The sequence below is a fragment of the Acinonyx jubatus genome, chromosome A1, assembly GCF_027475565.1.
Source record: "Acinonyx jubatus isolate Ajub_Pintada_27869175 chromosome A1, VMU_Ajub_asm_v1.0, whole genome shotgun sequence".
NCBI classification, from domain to species: domain Eukaryota; kingdom Metazoa; phylum Chordata; class Mammalia; order Carnivora; family Felidae; genus Acinonyx; species Acinonyx jubatus.
In genome coordinates, this window is record NC_069380.1 from 107,009,092 (window position 1) to 107,030,997 (window position 21,906).

Sequence of the window (21,906 nt, forward strand, 5' to 3'; positions counted from 1 at the left end):
AAATAAGGTCATATTCAGAGTTATTGGGGTTAGGACTTCAGCATGTATTTTGTGGGGTATAATAGGGGAAAATGGACACAAGTCAACCCAAAATGGAGGCTTGTTGCTTTCCTGGTATAGCCTTTCATATATACAAAAGTGTTTTGGAAAGTTGTATGGAAAGATAAATAATGTTTTACAAATTTAGTTTATTTTTAAAGACTCGTAATATTTGTAATATTAATTTTAATAGGAAAGTGTTTCCTATAAGGAGAAAAGATTCCATCTCTGAATAAAATCAAACTTAAGAATGCAGCCTGTTTATTAAAAGTAATGTTTTAATGAAAATAGAGTATTTTTTTTCTCAGTGTTGTAAAATAAAAGTGGAGTTTGTAAATAGTGAGAGCTCACAATGAGTTCCTAATTTGGACAATTTTTTTGCTTTTTAATAAAGTCTTACCATGAAGATAAATACATGCTTTTTTTCACTTTTGTTCTCACCCATGCAAAAATGGCCTGTTTCCAGATCAGTTTCATCTAAAGATAAAATCAAATTTGGCAGCAGAGAGCACATAGCCTTTAGTTAGCTCCATTCTTCTCAATTTTTCTTTTGTACCTTGGCCATCATAATTCTATAAAACATTAGGAAAACTTTAAAAGTTTTTTTTTGCCTTTCTCTGTTCGTCAGGTATAAATCAGAAGCCAAATATTTGTTAGTCTACAAAATCTTTTTAAAACTGATTACATCCTAAATAAGCCTTCTTGTTATTTTTTATCCTTTGCAATCAGATGTTCTGCCCTTGAGCTATATCCCTGTATCTTTTTATTCTTGGAGAAATAAGCATTCTGTGGGAATAAACTGACCAATTGTTATCTAGATTCCCCCCCCCCCCCACATAGGGTCAAATAAAAAAATAGAAAACTCTCCCTTCATGTAGTCTTACTGAAAATGCTTTATTTTTTTTTATCTGAAACCTTCATTAATATAAGAAAAGTCTTCAGCTTTTTTTTTTTTTTTTTTAACAATGAGTGATTCCTCTGATTTCTTTGTGAAACAGGCAGTTAAATCTTAGATCTTAGGGCATTGTTTCTTAACAGTGTAGGCTAGGGTAATTTGCTTTAATTCAGCTGCCACCTGGTCCTATTTAAAATATTTTAGAAGTTCAGGCGTCCTAGAATGTTATAATTGATTTGGTCTGTCAATATTATTTAATCTGACATTCTCTCAAGTGTAGAACTATTTTTAGTGTTCTTTTTTCTTTTTTTTTTTTTAAACTTGGACGAGTATGAATTCACCATTTTTCTAGCCAACCCATTGTCTTTAGAAGGACAGTTATACTTTATGTGGTTCTTCTTTTTTTATTTTTATTTTAATTTAATTTTTAAAAAATGTTTACTATTGAGAGACAGAGCATGAGCAGGGTAGGGGCAGAGAGAGGGGGAGACACAGAATCCAAAGCAGGCTGCAGGCTCTGAGCTGTCAGCACAGAGCCTGACATGGGGCTTGAACTCAAAAACCGCAAGATCATGACCTGAGCTGAGCCGAAGTCGGATGCTTAACTGACTGAGCCACTCAGGCGCCCCTGTATGGTTCTTCTTTTTAAACCAAAAATTGCCTTTTTGAAACTTCTACATAGTGGCTTTGGTTCCATCCTCTTTTGATAACCCACAGTAATGCTTCCTCTTTCACATGATGTATGCTCTGGCCTACATGTATTTGAAAGCTGTGATAAATCTGTAGTTCCCTTAACTCTTACATGACATATTTTTCAGATTCCTCACCATTCAGCTTTCTCTTCTCTGGATATATTCTTTTTCTAAGTTTTTTAAAAAATTTGAGTATAGTCGACACAACATTTATACTAGTTTTGCATATACAGAAAGTGATTCACCGTTTCTGTATGTTATGGTGTACTCACCGCAGGTGTAGCCACCATCTGTCACCGTATGATGCTTCTACAATATTGTTGGCTCTATTCTTTATGCTATGCCTTTTATTTCTTTGACTTACTCATTCTGTGACTGGAATCCTATATCTCCCACTTGCCTTCTCCCACTTTGCCTGTCCTCCCCATTACCTGCTTTCGCATCTGTCAACCATCAGTTTTTTACTCTATCGGTCTAATTCTGTTTTTTGTTCATTTGTTTTTTTAGATTCCACTTGAGTGAAATCATAGGTATCATAGGTATTTGTCGTTTTCATTTTGACTTGTTTCATTTAGCATAATATCCTCTGGGTCCATCCATGTTGTTACAGATGGTACAGTCTCATCCTTTTATAAGGGAGTTTAATCATAGTCCAGTGCGTGTGTACCACATCTTCCTTATCCATGTGTCTGTTGATAGACACTGAGGTTGCTTCCATATGTTGGTCTTTGTAAGTAATGTTGCAGTAACTGTGGGTGTCCATAAAACTTTTATGAATTTGTGTTTCTATTTTCTTCCAGCAAATACCCAGTAGTGGAATTACTGGATCATATGGTATTTCTTTTTTTAATTTTCTGAGGAACATTGATGTTGTTTTCCACAGTGGTCATAGCAGTTTACATTCCCACCTACAGTGCATGAGGGTTCCTTTTTTTGTTTTTAAATTAATTTATTTATTTTTGAGAGAGACCGAGACAATGTGAGTGGGGAAGGGGCAGAGAGAGAGTCCCAAGCAGGCTGCATGCTGCCAGCACAGAGCCTGATGTGGGGCATGAATACATGAAACCATGAGACATGAGTTGAAACCAAGACTCAGATGCTCAACCTGCTGAGCCACCCAGGTGCCCCTAAGGGTTCCTTTTTCTCCACATCCTTGCCAAACACTTCTTATGTTTTTCAAGTAGGCATTCTTGCAGGTGTAAGATGATATCTCATAGTGGTTTTGATTTGCATTTCCCTGATGATGAGTGATTTTGAGCATCCTTTCGTGTGTCCGTGGGCCATTTGTATGTCTTTTTTTGGAAAAAATTGTTTTCAGGTCCTCTGTCCATTTAAGAAAAAAAATTTTTACGTTTATTTTTCAGAGATAGAGCGTTAGTGGGAGAGGGGCAGAGAGAAAGAGGGAGATGCAGAATCTGAAGCAGGCTCCAGGCTCTGAGCTGTCAGCACAGAGCCTGACATGGGGCTTGAACCCAAGAACTCTGAGATCATTACGTGAGCCGAAGTCAGAAGCTTACCCGACTGAGCCACCCAGGTGCCCCTCCTTGTCAATTTTTTTAATTAGATTGTTTGCTTTTTCCATGTTGAGTTGTAGAAATTGTTCATGTCTTTTGGGTATTAACCCTTCATTGAATATATCATTTGCAAATATCTTCTCACATTCAGTAGGTTGTCTTTTTGTTTTGTTGATGATTTCCTTCACTGTGCAAAACCTTTGTATTTTGATGTAGTCCCAGTAGTTTATTTTTGCTTTTGTTTCCATTGCCTGAGGAGACCTATCTAGAAAAATGTGGCTGATGTTAGAGAGATTACTGCTTCTGTTCTCTTTTAGAATTTTTATGGATTCAGGACTCACATTTAGGTCTTCAATGCATTTTGAGTTTATTTTTGTGTATGGTGTGAGAAAGTGGTCTAGTTCTATTTTCTGACATGTAGCTGTCAGGTTTTCCCAGCCCCATTTATTAAAGAGGCCATCTTTACCCCATTGTACACTCTTGCTTCATTTGTCACAGATTTTTTTTAAGTTTATTTATTTTGAGAGAGACAGGGAGAGTGCAAGTATGGGAGGGGCAGAGAGAGAGGGAGAGAGAATCCCAAGCAGGCTCTGCACTAACAGTGGGGAGCTCTATCTTATGAACTGTGAGATAATGGGGCTCTATCTTATGAACTGTGAGATAATGACTTGAGCCAAAACCAAGAGTTAGACCCTTAAACAACTGAGCCAGCCAGGTGCCTCTGTCATAGATTAATTGAGCATATAAGGTAGGGTTATTTCTGGGCTCTCTATTCTGGTCCACTCATCTATGTGTAGTGTTCATGTTAATACCATACTATTTTGATTACTATAGTGTTGTGGTGTATCTTAAAATCTGGGATTCTGATACCTCTGGCTTTGTTTTTCTTTTTCTGGATATTTCTGGCCTATTAATGTCTCTTAAGATATGGTATCTAAAATAAGAGGCCATATTCCTGAACTTTTGAATATGAAATTCTAGCCCTAAGTTCCTTTCATAGTTTGGAGGTACAAGCAGGGTTGATAACCTCTTTAATATAAGTGCCTTAAATGGAAGGTACCTGATACTTTTGAAGAGCACCTAAAATAGATGGGAGGGTTGGAAAAAGTTTCCTGAAGGAAATGATGGCCATATAAAGTTCTGAAGAGTATGCCAGGCTAAGTTGAACACCAGGTGTGATGCCCTATAGCAATGACAGGTAGAACCTGGTATTTTGTGGAACAGAATGAAGTTGAGAATGGTTGGATGCACAATTATAGGGCATTGAGTGGAAAAGGTAGTAAATGATGTTGAAGGGAAAACTGGGACCACATCAAAAAGACCCTTAGAAATTTTATTAATGGAGATGTTCCTGAGGATATTAGTCATTAACAGAGTTTAATAAAAAAAGTAATAAATGCCACCAGCCATTCATTTTAGAAGGATCATTCTACCCCAAATGGCAGTGAATTAGAGGGCTGAGATGTGCCAAGAGATCAGTAAGCCGATATAATAGTATTTTTTAGATATGATGGTGGTGCTCAGACCTTCACTAGTGACTCTTGGAGTAAGAAGAAACAGATTGGAAAAATAGTTTAGAGAATTCCATTGTTGTTTGACTGTCGGGGGAAGAGATGGAAAGGTAGGAGTCAAGGATTTGGTTTGGGGAACTGGGTGGATGAGAGAATTTAATGAAAGTTATTTGAGTGGGATTGGAGTAGAGGAGTGCCGTGGAAGAATTGGAGTTCAGTTAAGCTTGAGACAGGTAGCACATCCAGGTGGAGGTATACTGTATGCATTTGGTTATATGAGGTTGAGCTGAAAGGCATCTCTGCTTGAGAACTTTGTGCTTTAGATAGAGCTCTGCTGGGAAAGTGGATTTGGCTGTCATCAATATGCATATAATAACTGACCTCAGGGCAGTGATCCAACATAGTTCAGAGGAGCATTTGTAGAGTGAAAAGAAGGCACAGGCCAAAACCCTTAAAGAACTGTTACCTTATATTTGAGCTAAAAGCCTGTGGTGTTTCTGTCGGGATTATTTGGGAACCAGCAAAAAAAAAACAAAAAAACAAAAAACCAGGACCGCTCTGATGTATTTATTTAATAGAAACCCACCAAAATTTTTGATTTGGGGAGTTTTGATTTGAGAAAATATTTCTCAAAATTGTCTCCTCTAGTCAACTTTCACAGTGTCTAAAATTCATGTTAGTAGATTCTCTACTCCGGGTTAAGGCATTGTCTCTCTAGGAGTTAGCTGTTGAAATGTTGATATCCCTAAAGAGACCTAAAATGTTAATTGGTGGTGGTGGTGGTGGTGGTGGCATGTTGGGTCAGTAGGTTTTTTTCTTGGAATTAAGACTGAAGGGACAGGTAAGAATTTGAGAAGGATTAGATTTGGGAAACATGACATCGCTGAGGAGTATGGGGTGACAGAGAAACCTGGACTTGAGCATTGAGGTTACCAACCACCTGGATAAAGAGATTAGTAGGAGAGTGAGAGCCAGAGACTGTGTGTGTGTGTGTGTGTGTGTGTGTGTGTGTGTGTGTGTGTGTGTGTGTGTAAAATGGAGATGTTGAGTTGGAGAACAAAGAGGTGATTCCATTAAAAGGAGGTAAGAGAACATTTGAGAAGATAAAGAACTAAGTAGGTGGAGAATCTTGAAAGTACTTCATTTATAAATGAGGGCAACCATATGATTTATCATCTAAACTAGGACATAATGAGAAAATTTTTCATTTAAACCGGGACATACCGAGATAGAGGAATGGCTGTAATTACATTGTGAAAACTTGCATAAACTGGTGCTGTCATAAGCAAATAAGGACAAATGGTCATTGTAGTTAAAATGTGCTTATTTAAATAATACTTTAATAAAATAGTGTCAACTTTAAGCTACCATGTGCCAAGCATTGTACTGAGTAAGCACTTTGAACATCTTCCTACCTTCTTAAAATAATTCTCTGAGGTAAGTGGCATTGTTTTTATTTATAGTTGATGAAACCAAAGTGCAGAAAACTTGGCCTGCATTTCTCCATGGCAGTTAGACTTGGAAACAATGAAATGACTTCATATTGCCCATAATCAAAATCCATGTAAACTCTTGACTACACTGTACTGCAGAGGCTGTGGGTGTGTATATGTATTTTAAAATGTCCTCTGACTTACTCAGAAAGTTACTCTTGTAATCTTACATCATATATCAAATCCCATTCCCCTTCTGATAGCCATAGCTCTGAAGGCTTTGTGCTAAGACTACATTCTAGGCATTTTACATGTATTAACCTAATTTAAACCTGACAATAGCGTTATGAATTATTTCCATTTTATAGTTAGGAGAGTGAGGCATGGTGAGTAACTGTCTAAACTCAACATATTTAGTAAGTGCCAGAGCCAGAATTCATATTCTGGCAGTTCTACTCCAGAGCCTGTTTTCTTAAACTGCTATCCTGTACAGCTTCCTCTAGCCCATATTCTTTGGACCTGTTTTCATTTCTCTTGGGAGTGGAATTGTTTTGGTGCCTGGTAAGTGTATGTATACCTATATAGGTAGGTTTCCTTAGAGTTTCTGAAGTTGTACAATTTTGCATTCACGCTGGTTGTCCATCTGATTACCTCCTCCCTCCTTTTCTGTTTTTTATTAAGGCATATGCAGCCTTTTCCAGAAGTTCTGAAACTCTGGTAGTTAGAAATACATTCTTTCTCCCTCTTTAAACATTTTGCCTCATTCATAGGTACTCTCAAATACAACCTCACTTCTATCCATTTCTGTAACCCTACTATGTGCAGTGCAGTGTTATTAGCACCAGCAAATAGCAAGATGCAGAATGTTTTGAGTCTTCAACAGTGTCACCTCTGGCTATGATACTATTGCCCAGATAACTTTTCACTTAAACTGTATAAGTGAATGGTTATATGCCTTTCTTTACAGTGTACTTAGGAAGGAAATAAATGGCAGTGACTTACTGCAGTGCTAATAGGTATTACAGTATACTGATTAGTTAAGAGATTCAGAGCAAATTTCTTTACCTTTCTGAATGTGTAAGATGAGGAAATTTGACTAGATTTCTTACAGGTCTTTATTGTTCTTGGCAGATCTGTATTTCTTTGGGAAGAAAAAAGGAATTAGCGTTTGACAATAAAATGAGCAAGGAGATGGGGCATATACTTAGTACATATTTTTCTTTCAGTATCAGAGTAACTTAATAGGGTAAAGGCCTGATGATTTAAGCCCTTATTCATTGGGGGAAAATGGAAACTAAGCAACAATGTTACTGTAAGACTTAGAGCTTTAGCTTCTTGCTTTTTTTTTTTTTTTTCCCCTAAACCATTTATTTATTTTTGAGAGAGTGAGTGAGCACAAGCCAGGGAGGGACAGAGAGAGAGGGAGACACAGAGCCTGAAGTGGGGCTCCAACTCAGCAACTGCAAGATCATGACCTGAGCTGAAGTTGGACACTTAACCAGCTGAGCCACCCAGGTGCTCCTAAACCTGAGACTCTTGCATTGGATTTGGGCACTTAAAAATAGATTTTATTTTTAAATTCTTAGGATCCGAGGGTTGCCAGGTATCATAAAGTTGGTCTAGATCTGGTACTTTCACATCACTATCCTAATATACTTACTGCTTATGATAAGTGTCCCAAGACAGGACATTCCCCTTGAGGCAGCAGTGACTTGGAAAGATGTTCTCATATGTGGAACATTCACTCTAGTTGTGCCATTTGTTTTGATTCAGAACTAGTATACTTTTTCTCTCTGACTTCCCTAAAAGTATTCTAAGTAGCACTATTAACTCATTTCTCTAAAGATGAAGGCTTTTTTTTTTTTTTTTTTTTTTTTTTTTTTATATATATATAGCATTGTGATGGAACTGAGCCTTGTTAATTTGGAGAAGAGGTGTCTTTGGATAAGAGATGAGCTTACACACTTTTGATATTGTCTAAAATGGTTGGGGTGCCTGGGTGGCTCAGTTGATTTAAGTGTCTCACGTTTGATTTGGGCTCAGGTCATGATCTCAGAGTTCGTGAGTTCAAGCCCCACATCAGGCCCTGCACTGGCGGGGCAGAACCAGCTTGGGATTCTCTCTGTTCCCCCTCTGTCTCTGCCCTTCCACTGCTCACATCCCCCCTCCCCCCCCCAAATAAATAAACTTAAAAATTTTTTTCAATGGCTAAATTCACCTAAGGAAATAATGTAATTTGCTTTGTCTTCAGTATAAATAACAGGCAAATGGGGATGGTGATGCCAGCAGTTAATTAAAATGGATCTGATTTCATTATTTCTTCATTAATTCTAAGCAGCATGTGAATTACATTGTAATAGTGATATGAGATGAATGCTAATAAAATGACTGCATTAAAATATTTTTGGTTGGCAGTGAAAAAAATTATTTTTTATGTAATTCCTACAAAATGTAATGAAAGACTGGTACTTTATGGACTGCATTTGAATGAGTGATTTTGAAATCCACTAAATTTTCTTGCTCCTGCTAAATTATATGGGGTTTTCTAGAGAACTATTTTTGGCATATGCTTTCTTTCTGATTAGTAATTATGGTTTTGATCTTTAGCATTGACATACTGTACTTTTCAATGGAGTTATTTTCCAAAAAGAAAGATGGTGGCCATAATTTTTAAAGTTAATGGCTTGAAAGGGTCTTGCCTTTCATATGAATCAGTCTTGCTACCAGTTATTAATATGCAATGAATTTGTTTTAAATTTAATATTAACTGCACATATTTTAGTTTTTATAAATTGAGAACTATTTATACCTGTGAAATTATCACTACACTCAGGATAATGAAAATACCTGTCCCCTCCAAAATTCTTTTTTTCAACCTTCTTATCTATTCTCAGGCAGTCAACTGAACCTCTTTCCTATCACTAGAGATTCTAGAATTATATATGTGTGAATTCTACAATCCGGTGTGGCTTCTTAGCATAATTATTTTGAGATTCATCCATGTTGACTAGTGCATAATAGTTCATTAACTTTTTGTTACAAATAGTAATACATTGATTGGATATAGCTTACTTAGTGTATTCCATTCACCTCTTGAAGGATAGTTGGGTTGTTTCCACTTCCAGGTATTAAAAATAAAGGTGCTGTTAATAGTCTTTTGTGGACGTAGACTTCCATATCTTTTTTGGTTTTTTTTTTGTTTATTTTTTTTAAAGTTCATTTATCTTGAGAGTGAGTGTGAGTGGGGGTGGGACAGAGAAAGAGGAAGAATCTCTAGCAGGCTCTGCACTGTCAGCGCAGAGTCCATGTGGGGCTCAAACTCAGTAAACAGTGAAATCATGACCTGAGCAGAAATCAAGAGTCGGACACTTAACTGATTGGGCCACCCAGGCACTTCTAGACTTTGATTTCTGTTAGGTAAATAACAAGGAATGGAATTGCTGCGTTGTATGGTAAGTGTGTGTTTAATTTTTTAAGAAACTGCCAAACTGCATTCTAAAGTGGTTTTACCATTTCACATTCTCATCAACAGCATATGAGAGTTGAATTTGCTCCATATCATTGCCAACATTTGTATTTTCCTAATGAACAATGATGTTAGGGCGTATTATAATGTACTTACTTGCTAGTGTCTATCCTTGATCAGGAGTATGTCAAGATCATTTGTCCCTTCTTAAAATTGGGTTTTCTTAATGAGTTTTGAGCATTCCTGTATTCTTTCTGGATTCAAGTCCATTTTCAGATGACATGATTTACATATATATATTTTTTCACTGTGTGGCTTGTCTTCATTTTGTTAACAGCATCTTACGGAGAGCAGAAATTAGTAATTTTGAAGTCCTGTTTATCACTTTTGTCTTTTATGTGTCATGCTTTTGTGTTTTATCTAAGAAATCTCTGCCTAAGACTACAAAAATTTCCACTGTGTTTTCTTCATGGAGTTTACAGTTTTAGATTTTCCCTTTAGAGCTGTGATGGATTTTGAGTTGATTTTTATATGTGGTACAATGTGTAGATATCCTGTCATTCTGGCTCCATTTGTTGAAAAGGCTGTTGAAAAGGCCTGCCTCTGCAGAAAGTCAGTTGACCGTATATACGTAGCTTTATTTCTGGACTGTCAGTTTTGTTTTCTTGATCTATTTGTTTCTCTTCAGTACTACACTGTCTTGATATTTGCAGTTTTATAACGAATCTTCGAATATAATTGATCTTTGAGGTTGTTTTGGCCATTCTAGTTCATATGCATTTCCATATGAATTTTTGATTCACCTTGTCAATTTCTGTTAACACTGCTTGGATTTTGATTAGAAGTGCATGGAATCTTGCTCAAATTAGAATTGACATGTAAAGGTCATTGAATTCATGAATACAGTACTGTATCTATTTGTCCTCTTTGTACATCATTTGATAATTTATTCCTAATTATTTCCTATTTTCCAGTGATACTAAATAGAATTATTTTCAAAAATTAATTTTCTGATTTCTTTGAACAGCTGTTCTATAGAAACAGTTGATTTTTTAATCCTAACCATCTGTTGCTTAGTTTCATCTTCAGATGAAGTATAGTGTCCTAGTTCATTGTCATTTTAGATTGGAAGAAATGTGTAAGCTTACAAAATGTAATGGGTCAGTATCTTGCAAGGAGTGGTACATATTATCCCCAGTATTTTGTCTTCATTTTTTTTAAGATTTTATTTTATTTAAAAAGTTTTCAAGTTTTTTATTTTGAGAAAGAGAAAGCATGAGTGGGGGAGGGGCAGAGAGAGAAGGAGAGAGAGAATCCCAACCAGGCTCTGCACTGTCAGTGTGGAACCTGATGTAGGGCTCAAACCCACAAACTGTAAGATCATGACCTGAGCTGAAGTCAGACACTCAACCAGCTGAGCCACCCAGGCACTCCAAAGATTTTATTTATAAGCTATCTCCACAGCCATTGTGGGGCTCTAACTTACAACCCTGAGATCAAGAGTTGCATGCTCTGTTGACTGAGCCAGCCAGGTACCTCCGTCATTTTTTTAAAATGAAATACTAATATTCCTCATAATATGGAACCTTGAAACTTCAAAGTACCATTATTTAAATAGTTGAATTTGTAGGCAATTTCAGGAAAGTATTTGATTCTGAAGGAGGAATTATTTGTTTTTAGGGGATTCCAAGAGTCCATTCAAATTATATATTTTAGAGAACCCAGTGCCTTGGTGCTGGTTTTGTGAGAATGAAGGAAAGTGTATAAGGATTTTGAGGTTTGAGGCTTATGCACATGAATCACACTGCAGCTTACTGAGATGCAGAAGACTGAGGAAGCTGTGAATTTGGGATTTTCGTTTCAATTTGGACATGGTAGATTTTAGGCCTTTTGTTGACTGTTAAGTGCTTATATGTTTATTTGGAGTTTTATAAATATGTATAACATATATCTTAGGTTAAAAATATGCCTGAAGTCCCAAACTAGTTGTATGCAAAATTAGAACTCAAACCTAGGGCCCTCTGACTCCAAAGCCAATATAGCTGTCCCTGTTGTATTGTCAAGGCAGAAAAACATGCTTCACTTTGACATTAATAAATGTTCCCTCTGAGCTTTTATGATTATATAGCAGAGTTTGCAACATCCCAGGCCAGCAGGATCCATACAGATAATTGAGTTGTGTTATAAGAGAGTGATGACATCTGCAGGCAACTGCAAAGCCTATGTCCCATCTGAAGGATTAGCTGCTAATCAGCTCCAACAGATTGTTACCATGTGGGAATGTGGGCCCGGCATTGCTGGATCTTCTGACCTTTTTTTTTTTTCCCCCCCTCCAAGAGAGGTCAGAAATACTGGTTTTCATGTCGAGTCTTCTGATTTATAGGTAGCTATCCTATATATGTATATATCCTACATGCTATGTAGGTCATCCTTATTTGGTCCACCATACATATGTGTTAGATTCTACCCCGTGAGCAATCTGTGGTAAGCCTTGGACCTGGTATACTATGAACAACAATAAATTTATATGATGTGAAGAGGGTGGTAACTGTAATAAGCACATTACAACCTTTTAAATGCAAGTTGCTTAATTTGAACATGGCGCTTAATGAATCTGGTATTTAAATTCAGTTTTCTTATAGGTCAGTTACTTATAGATGGTGGAAGAGGGAATTGCTCCCTATAGCTTTTTGCCTCCTAATTGCATGCTTTCATTTGTAGATCGGGCCAACTGTGAGTTTGTGGACATTTACTGAAACCCATTTGACTGAACCCAAATGAGAAGAAACCTTCAAGAACCAACTGCTGTTCATAGAATCTGCAGTCATCTGTATGTGTAATATGGAATGTTCTCAACCTAGAGATAGCTGAATGGGTGACTCCATTGACAAGGAGTGGTAAGTTTGACTATCCCCACTATATCCTTTCCATAAAAAGAGCACTCCTCCTCTTTTGTTCTTACCATTTACTCACTGTTGAATAGTAAGTTAATTTTTGTATCACAGAGAATGACAACAGTGCAGTTTAGGAAGACACTTTATCCCTAACTGTATTTAACGTATGTTTGCAGTCAGACTTTTTTCTTAAGTTAGGCACATCTATTCCTTTGGCATTGTATTTTTCTTCTTTATTTCTCTGTCAGATTATACCTTTCTCCAAGGCCTGTCCTTGAAATATTCAGCTCACGTTAAAATGATGGTCATGATACTTAACAGCATCCACTCTAATCTTGGTTAATGGTAGATGTCATTGCTGTTGGAAGTGATTGTTTTAGGAATAGATCTAGTTTTGGCCAGTTGGTCATAGAAAGAAGTCTTAAGAAGATGCTGGGAGAGGTTTTCTTGGTTTTGAGAAAGAAGAAAAGAGATGATCCCTCTTCTCTGTAAAGATGGTTTTATCTGGATTGACCTCTGGAACTGCTGTAGCCATTTTGTTACTAGACTGAAAGTGATGCCCTTATGGAAAGGAGGGCAGAGGCAAGAAGAGTGCAGAGAAGTAGAACTGGGAGCTCCATGTAATATACCTAGAATTACCCTAACTTGTGATGTGAAATAATCAATTTCCTTACTGTTAACTTGCTGCAGAAATCCTCTCATTTGATTTCTCCACTGATTATCCGCTGTCTTTAGTGTGTCATGCATTTATTTATGCTTGATTAGGTTCTGTCCTGTCCAGTAATACTTGTTTATGTATGTCGCTTTTCTAGCACATTATAAATTTTGTGAAGTCAAGGGCTGTGCTTATATTCCTGCTGTGTCTTACATTAGTATTATCTTCTTAAAGAAGCTATCAGTGCATATTTACTGAATTGAATTGTTTGAACAGTTTAGTATTTGAAAAACCAATCTACAGAATTGAATAATTACGGAGATTGTCTTTTAATTCAATGTCTTTTCTTTAACCACACTACTTCCCTGGAGGATTATAAATGAAGTTTGGCTTTTAAGATGATTGGTGTGTAATACATTTTCAAGTAATCAGTTCTATTCTAAAAAAATGTTTTGTTTTTCTTCAACTTGACTGTCAAAATCAGATCTTTTCCTATATATCTGATTTTTGGCTTTCAGTCTAATAAATTTCACTATCTTCTGTGTTATAAACACAGAATAGTTTGTGTTCTGTTTTTGATACTAATAATAGGAATAAGGGACAAAGATAGGAAGAAACAGAGGGGTGCCTGGGTGGCTCAGTCAGTTAAGCGTCTGACTTCAGCTCAGGTCATGATCTTGCAGTTTGTGAGTTCAGGCTCCACATCAGGCTCTATGCTGTGAGCTTTGGATCCTCTGTCTCCTTCTCTGTCTGTTCCTCCCTTGCTTGTTCGCATGCTCTCTCTCTCTCTCTCTCGCTCTCTTCTCTCAAAAGAGAGTTTGTTTATTTTGAGAGAGAGAGACAGAACACAAGTTAGGGGAAGGGGAGCAGAGAGAGAGGGAGAGAAGAGAATCCTAAGCAGGCTCTGTGCTGTCAACAAGGAGCCTGACTTGGAACCCAGTCCCACAAACTGTGAGATCATGACCTGAACCCAAACCAATAGTTGGACGCTTAACTGACTGAGCCACTCAGGCGCCCCTGTGTATGAAAACATCTTGACTGATACATCCTTTATCGTCACCCATTTTAAACTGTATAATGATAACTCAAGGGACTTTGTGAATTAGGTAAATAAGTCTCTGATGATGCAATCCATTATCAGTTGTGTAAGGGGGCAGATAAAGCAGGCCATTCATTGTTTGAGTCCAAGGATTCAACGATTAAGTAGAAGGTGGTAAATAAATACATTGTCCATGCCATTGCTAAGGAGCTTATTGTTAACTAGAATAGGCTATCATTACCTGAATGATCCTACTAGTGTAGAGTAGGATTATTAACTGAGGATTGATGATCTCTTTAAAAAGAAATTTTTTTTTTAACATTTATTCATTTTTGAGTGAAGGAGTGTGTGGGAGGGAGGGGCAAAGAGAAAGGGAGGCACAGAATCTGAAGCATGCTCCGGGCTTTGAGCTGTCAGTACAGAGCCCAATGTGGGGCTTGAACTCACGGACTGAGAGATCATGACCTGAGCTGAAGTCAGATGCTTAACCGACTGAGCCACTCGCGCTCCTATGATCTGTTATTAACTGAGGCTAGGGTTGTGGAAGAAAAGGAGTATCCATCATCTCTTGTTATTAGCTGTTTGATGGAGACTCCTACTGAGCCCTTGGTACTTCTGAAGCTGGTAAAACAAACAATTGTGGGGAACCTGGAGTCTGGCAGTCCTTAAAAATATATATATATATATATATATAAATTCTCACTAATCAGTTTTTCCTAATAAAGCATTAGGAAATATACACACCTTATGCCTTTATTTAAAATCTTTTTTGGGGCGCCTGGGTGGCGCAGTTGGTTAAGCGTCCGACTTCAGCCAGGTCACGATCTCGCGGTCCGTGAGTTCAAGCCCCGCGTCGGGCTCTGGGCTGATGGCTCAGAGCCTGGAGCCTGTTTCCGATTCTGTGTCTCCCTCTCTCTCTGCCCCTCCCCCGTTCATGCTCTGTCTCTCTCTGTCCCAAAAATAAATAAACGTTGAAAAAAAAAAATAAAAAAAATAAATAAAATCTTTTTGTTTTCCTTATTCAGAATCTTGGGGCCAGATGTATTTGTGGGGTTTCACAATTCTTCAGATTTTAGAAAGGTTAATATAGTGCATACACTGTGTATTTGTATCTTTTAACTTAAGGGACAAGTTGGTTTCTGTTATTAAAAATGCAAATAATAGGGGCGCCTGAGTGGCTCATTCTGTTAAGTGTCTAACTTTGGCTCAGGTCATGATCTCTCAGTCCATGAGTTCAAGCCCCGTGTTGGGCTCTGTGCTGACAGTGTGGAGCCTGGAGTCTGCTTCTGTTTCTGTGACTCCCTCTCTGTCTAACTCCCCCACCCCGACTTGCACACACTCCCTCTCTCTCTCTCCGTGTCTCAAAAATAAATAAGCATTAAAAATTTTTAAAGGAAAAATGCAAATAGTACTTTACATGAGTAAATGCCAAGTTCTGTACATTTTTCAACATTATCTTAATTCTTGAACAAATTTTTTTTTCTAATAGCAATAAAACATGAAGACCATCCATTTTCTTTCTTTACTTTTTTTCTTCTTTCTTTCTTTTCTTTTGTAGGCTCTACATCCATTGTGGGATTTGAACTCAACCCCTATAGATCAAGATTCACATGCTCTATTGACTGTCTGTCTATTCATACTATCAGAACATAACTTTATGTACATTTTAAAAATCCCCTTTAATTTCATTTTACCTACACGTCCCCCATCTCTTTTCACTCATTTCTCAAACCTCTTCTTGCATTGCCCACACCTTTACCAGACTAAAGAGTCTATAAGTAATTAGTTCTGACACGTAAATAGAGCTTAGAAAGTCAAAGTGCTCTCTCCCAAAGGTTTCCTCACTTCACTGATAAGTCTTCAAAAAAGAAACGCTCTTCACTCATTCTTTATATTTCACTTTCACATTTCATCAGCAGATCAGCAAGTGTATTTTTCTTCTCATTCTAAACAAGATTAGAAAGATTTCTACTGAGCATCTTGATGCTATACCCACAAGTCTGGAGACTCTGGGTACTGTTCTGCTCTTACAAGGTCCTTTAATGGAATAAAAGTCTATATAATTTGTGGTTGATTTCAGTCCATACTGTGTTGGATAATCAGTAAATAGCTGGAAAGTGAACTTAGTCATCATCAAAATAAGAATCTTCATAGCTATGAGGAGACTGCAAATACAGTTCTACAAATACAATTCTGTTGAAATCATCTTTTTCTTTTTTTAAAAAAATTATTTATGTAATCTCTGCATTCCATGTTGGGCTTGAACCCATAACTCTAAGATCAAGAGTCACTCTTAAAACTGAGCCAGGCACCCCTCTTTTGAAATCATCTTGACTACAATACAGCTAGTATCCCGTAGCCATCTGTTTTGTTTTCTTGCTAGTGAGTAATAGGAACTGATGTAAATTGGTGAAGATTTCCTGGAGCCTGAGTATAAGCCTTTATATGTGGTTTCCTTTTGGCTCTTAAAATACTGCATAGGTGGCTGGATCCTGTTGTATTCAGAGTGAGGGTCTCTGATTCTTAACAGTATTCGTGAGGAGGAAGTGCTGCTGACGGACTGATGGGTGACATCTGTTGGTTAGTGGTAGACAAGGAAGGATGTGAATTGAATTGGTCTGCAGTGTACAATGAAGGTGTAAAAAAATGGTTTTGATTGCATCCATCTTTTTCATGAATGCTTTGGAGGTCCTAATATTGCTATAATGTATTCAAGAGCTGGGCTGCTGCCTTTACCACTTTGAGAGATGATCTGTCTCCTCTGCCTTTGGTTGTGTTCACTAGCTTTTCTTTCTCCCTTGAGTCAACAAGGACTTTGTTGTTCTCCATGATTTTGCTAGTGACCTCGTGCAGGTTTCTTCCTTCCTTCCTTCCTTCCTTCCTTCCTTCCTTCCTTCCTTCCTTCCTTCCACAATTCCAGTTTATTGGGGTAGTAGTAATTGATGCCTGTAGCTGTATGAAGTGCTCCATACACAGAACTGCATCATGAAGAGAGGAAGGGCCTGGAATGCAGACAGAACCAGCCCAGCCTCAGTCTGTAGAGTCCTGTGGGTGCCTGCATCCGACCCTGCATCTGCGGGTTTCTACTGAGTGAGCTGGATACAGGCTGGAGGGACCTGGTATAGCAGATGGCTTCTGTGATCTCGTCAGACAGCACATGAGGACCAGGGCTACTGGGAAGCCAGTTGGTTAGGTCTCATGGTATATTTACCTGTGAGCTTCTTGTTCTGAACATCTTGCACCATATTCCTGAAAGCAATTGCTTCACATGGAGCAGCTCTATCATTATCTGCCCTTAGAAGTTCTATAAGGATGGGCAGCCCTTTTTCTTTGTGGATGGCCACCAGGATGTATGCTGTAAACATCTAGTTTCCAGAAGACTGCTTCTGGAGAGGTCTAGCAGAGCTTTTCAGGTTGGCTGGGTTGGAACTTTCTGGTGGAAGAATCAGATACCGTTTTACCATTGTTGGATGCCACAGCATCTCGTCCCCTTGGAGAACTTTGACAACTTGGGATATGACCAACTTCATCTCATTGATCTCTTTATGTCCTTCTCTTTTTCTTCTCCCCCTGTCAGCCTGGCTGTATGTCCTTGCTGGGAGACTCTTTTCCTAGTTAAGTCATCCCAGCAGCCAGGCTGATAGGATAGGTTTCTTGGGGGTGCAAACACAGTTCACCACAGTGTTGCTGTTGTAATTAGATGTGTTCATACATGTGCGAATCACATGCCGATGTGAGTCTGCCAGCCCCTCATAGGATTTTGCATTTGCTTCTTCCCTCCCTCCCTCCCCTACAGAATTAGGCAGAACAAGTGAAGTCTGATTATGATCAGCATCAAAAGAAGAATTACTGCATTCAGAAGAACTGGAATATTCACACTTTTTGTTAAGATGGAGAGAGTATCTCAGTCGATTGTCACCTTTACAGTATCCTATGGAGATAAATTCCAAAGAACTCCTATACAAATTTCCTTACTTTATCAGTAGATTTTCTTACCAGTTGGAACGAGGCAGATATCTCACCAACATTCTTGATTGGTATTTTATTTTTCATCTGTAAGACTGGCAAAAAGGAGGTTTCAGAGAGTACCACAGCATTCCGCCAAAGTTCCAAAACTCTTGTCATCAAGAAGGTGGACCAAATGCTTGATTCTTCCTAACCTATACACCACCTTCTGCACTTTATTGTTGCCAGAGCACAGGTGATGCAGGTAGGCCACTGGATCTGCCTGAACTGATGGGAAGGGTGTTGCAACATGTGAGCGACTTGACCCAACTTCTGAACACTCCAGGCACTCCCTGGGGTCTGTCTGAATACGGTCTATTGCTGTGGATCTTGTGGTGCCATCATCAGCTGGTGCTGCATGGTGAAGCCTGTTACATCTGCACTCCTGCATTCAGTGTTGGATTGGACTGTAGGGCTCTGTGTGGCTAGCTGTTGTGTTCAGAGCATCATTATTTTTTTGGTATGTAAGGGTGCTTTGTTGTCTGGATATCGTTTGCACATTTTCAATACTTACTGTACCTGTGCATTACAGTGCTGCCTGTAATCCTTAGAGCTCCATGGTTTCGTGGTTTGGTTTGCGATAACCTTGGGGTGTACTGGGTCTTCCCTCCATATATAGTAGTGATGAGCAGTTTGGGAGACACAGCAGAATGAAGGTCTTGCCCAAGTTGGTTGGGCTGACTAGCCTAGGAACAGTAAGCCTGTCAGGCTGTCTGACTGATGAGGAACCATACTTGTAATGGCACGATGCTGCTGTCCACATTGTTCTGTGTCATGAACAGTCCTTTTCAGTGAAGGTCCCAGATGTGTGGTATAGTGGTCATCACTGCAGGACAATGACCCCACTTGGCCTTTGGATGGGGAAGCTGCTTGAGCTTGACCATCAGGGTCAGTGGGGACCCTGCTCTGGTGGCAGTTTGGTACTGAGGGATTGGTCTTTCAGGATTGGAGGAGTGTAGGGTGGTGACTAATACAGTCTGATGTACAACTGTTGGGGAGATGACTCTCTGTTTAGAGTATGGAGACGCTGCCCACTGAGCAGGTAATGGGGTGGAGGAAGATGCCCTGGGGTTCGGTGGTCGGGAGTCTCAGTGACGGAGAGCCAAATCTACTATCCAGAGAAGTTCTCACCCCTTTGAGGAAGACATACCTGTCCTGGTAACATAAGAACAACTGTGCTCTAGATGGAGCTGAACTAACTCTTCTCGTGGCCTGATTGGCTATTCATGGTTGAACTAGTGTTTGCCCTTCAGCTCTTGAATTACTCACTAAATGGTTACTGGTTGAACTGTGAGCGAATGCTGTGGTCTCTTGTGTGTCTTACCCAGATTCTGGCTGTCTTGGAAACTCCTTGCTTCCTGGTTTTCACTGTCAGAATAAGAATTCATTTGTGTTGAACTTCTTGAGTTACCCAATGATCTTTCATGGTGAATAGAGGGTCCCTTGTGGTGACTCTGTCCTGATGAGGTTGTTGTTGGGATGGATGGCATCAAAAACTCTAGGTTTGTTCATATCAGTATTTGCACATCTCTTGATCTCCAAGGAGATGACTCCTTAGGTGAGCTGCTCCTTCAGGGAAGCTAGAACAGTGGTGGCTGTGATATTGGGTTTCAGGTCTAGGCCAGTGTAGGCAGTTTTCTTTGTGTGGTTGCTCCTCCTCCTCCAGTGAGGCCTGCTCAGTATTGGGCATTTATTTCTTTTTCTAGATTAGACAGGGTTTTTTGTCACTCCAGGAACCAGGTACATCCGCCTGAGGGGTAGCTGCTGTGCTACCCTCCAAAATTTGAAAAGCGAGCAACGGCTCCCCAACCCTCCTTCCCCTACACACCCCCTTCCCTGGAACAGCTCTCCCACCAGCCACAGGGGTGGTAGCTACCTTGCCCCTCAGCCCTGTGCCTGTGGAGTTAGCTTTGCAGCCAGCATTGATAAGGACTCAGTCCTAGAGGCCCCTCTTCATCTTTATACTTGAAAAAATTTAGAGACATTAGGTGACTTTATAGCAGTTTATGCAGCTAGGAAGTGGTAGAATTGAGATTATAATCCATATCTGTTTGGCTCTGAGATCCATGTGTGTATTAACCTCTGTTGCACTGCCTCTTCATTGTGTTGTATTCCTTAAACTCACCTATTTATTAACATTAGTAAGATTATTATTATTGGAAAGTTTAATCAGCTAACCTAACTAAATTAACTTAATATTTCTTTTTTTTTGAAAATTTTTAACATGTATTTATTTTTGAGAGACAGAGAGCATGAGTGGGGAGGAACAGAGAGAGAGGGAGACACAGAATATAAAGCTGTGAGCGCAGAGCCCAACGTGGGGCTGGAACCCATGAACTGTGAGATCATGACCTGAGTCAAAGTCAGATGCTTAACCGACTGAGCCATCCAGGCGCCCCCACTTAATATTTCTAATAGTCTTGCTGATTGACTTAGCTTTTCTGGGAATAGAGTCCTTATTTATAAACATACATAATATTGAATTTTGCTTATCCTTTTCAGACTTTATATCATATTGGTTCACTTACTAGTTGCATTATCTAGAACTTCTAGAACATTGTGATAACAGTGAGCATCTTGTTAATTAATTTAAAACATCTGATGTTTCACTAAATGCTTACATTAATTGAATATAGTTTTTCACCACTGAGCATGATGCCAGCCCTTAGTATTCTTCATAAATAAAATAGGAAAGAGAGCAAAGTACTTCTGTTTTATTAAGAGTTTTTTTTAAATTCTATTTGGATGTCTATGTAGGCCAGATTTTAAAGTCTTAATTGTTGCTGTGTCATAATGGATGAAACTAAAAATTACTGTTATTTCTACCTACTTATACCGCACTCATTTTTAATCTCTGATAATGTATACACGTCTTACCTCTGGCAGTATTCATTTTTGTACATTTAAAAAATAAGTTTATTATAATTTATAACTTGCTGAGTTGTATTTATTTTAAATATATATTTAAAAATTTTTATGTGGGGCTAGCATGTAGTAGGAGTTCAGTGAATATATGTTCAATATGTTAATTTTTATAATTATCTGATTAGTGAGGCATATTGATAATAAGCCTGTATTATGACTAATGATAGGAAAATGTTGTATCAATTTTAGAAGTGGAAAAAACCCAGAATATAGATATGTAGTATTGTTGCAGTTTCCTGGTTTCATGGTCATTTAGCTGATTTCTGATCCTACCATTTTCCCATTCTGACTTGATAGCATTTTGCTGTAGGTACCACTCTTTCAGTAGTTCGCTGGTGGGTTTAGGTATTTCTCTTAGTTCTCTCGCCCGAGCGTTCTCTGTCTCTCTCTCTCTCATTCTTTCTCCTTCCTTCCATCCAACCCTCCCTCCGTCTCTCTCTGTCTCTCTCTTTTCTCACACACACACACACACACACACACACACGAGGACTAATTCATTTACCAAATGTGAGAGAATGAGGAAATATGCATATTATAGAAAATTATTAAAATACAGAGGTAAAATGTGATTGTCCCATTCAAATATTGCCCCTGAATGGTTCAGAGTTTCTCCTGTTAAACTTGCAAATAGCTATAAAGGAGGAGTTTGGGAGATATCTAAGGAATGGAATAATTGGAATTACTCTTCAATTTTGTCAGTATGATCCAAAATATCTGTCTCTATCTATAGCTAGAAAATATTTTTGAAAGTCTTATAATAGTGTTATAGTTTAAGGGAAGGGAAACTGATATTAAATTTCTAGTTATTTTGGTTAATGGTCTAGGGTATAATTATCTG

The 21,906-nt window shown here is 38.4% G+C and overlaps 1 protein-coding gene and 1 pseudogene across 1 annotated transcript in view; one reads left to right on the forward strand and one right to left on the reverse strand.

The window, feature by feature from the left end:
* Positions 1-21,906, forward strand: part of LOC113604554 (translation initiation factor IF-2-like) — an 89,279-nt gene that overhangs the window by 29,659 nt on the left and 37,714 nt on the right. The gene's annotated exons all lie outside the window — the stretch shown is intronic.
* Positions 17,139-19,943, reverse strand: LOC106970691 (plakophilin-4-like; annotated as a pseudogene).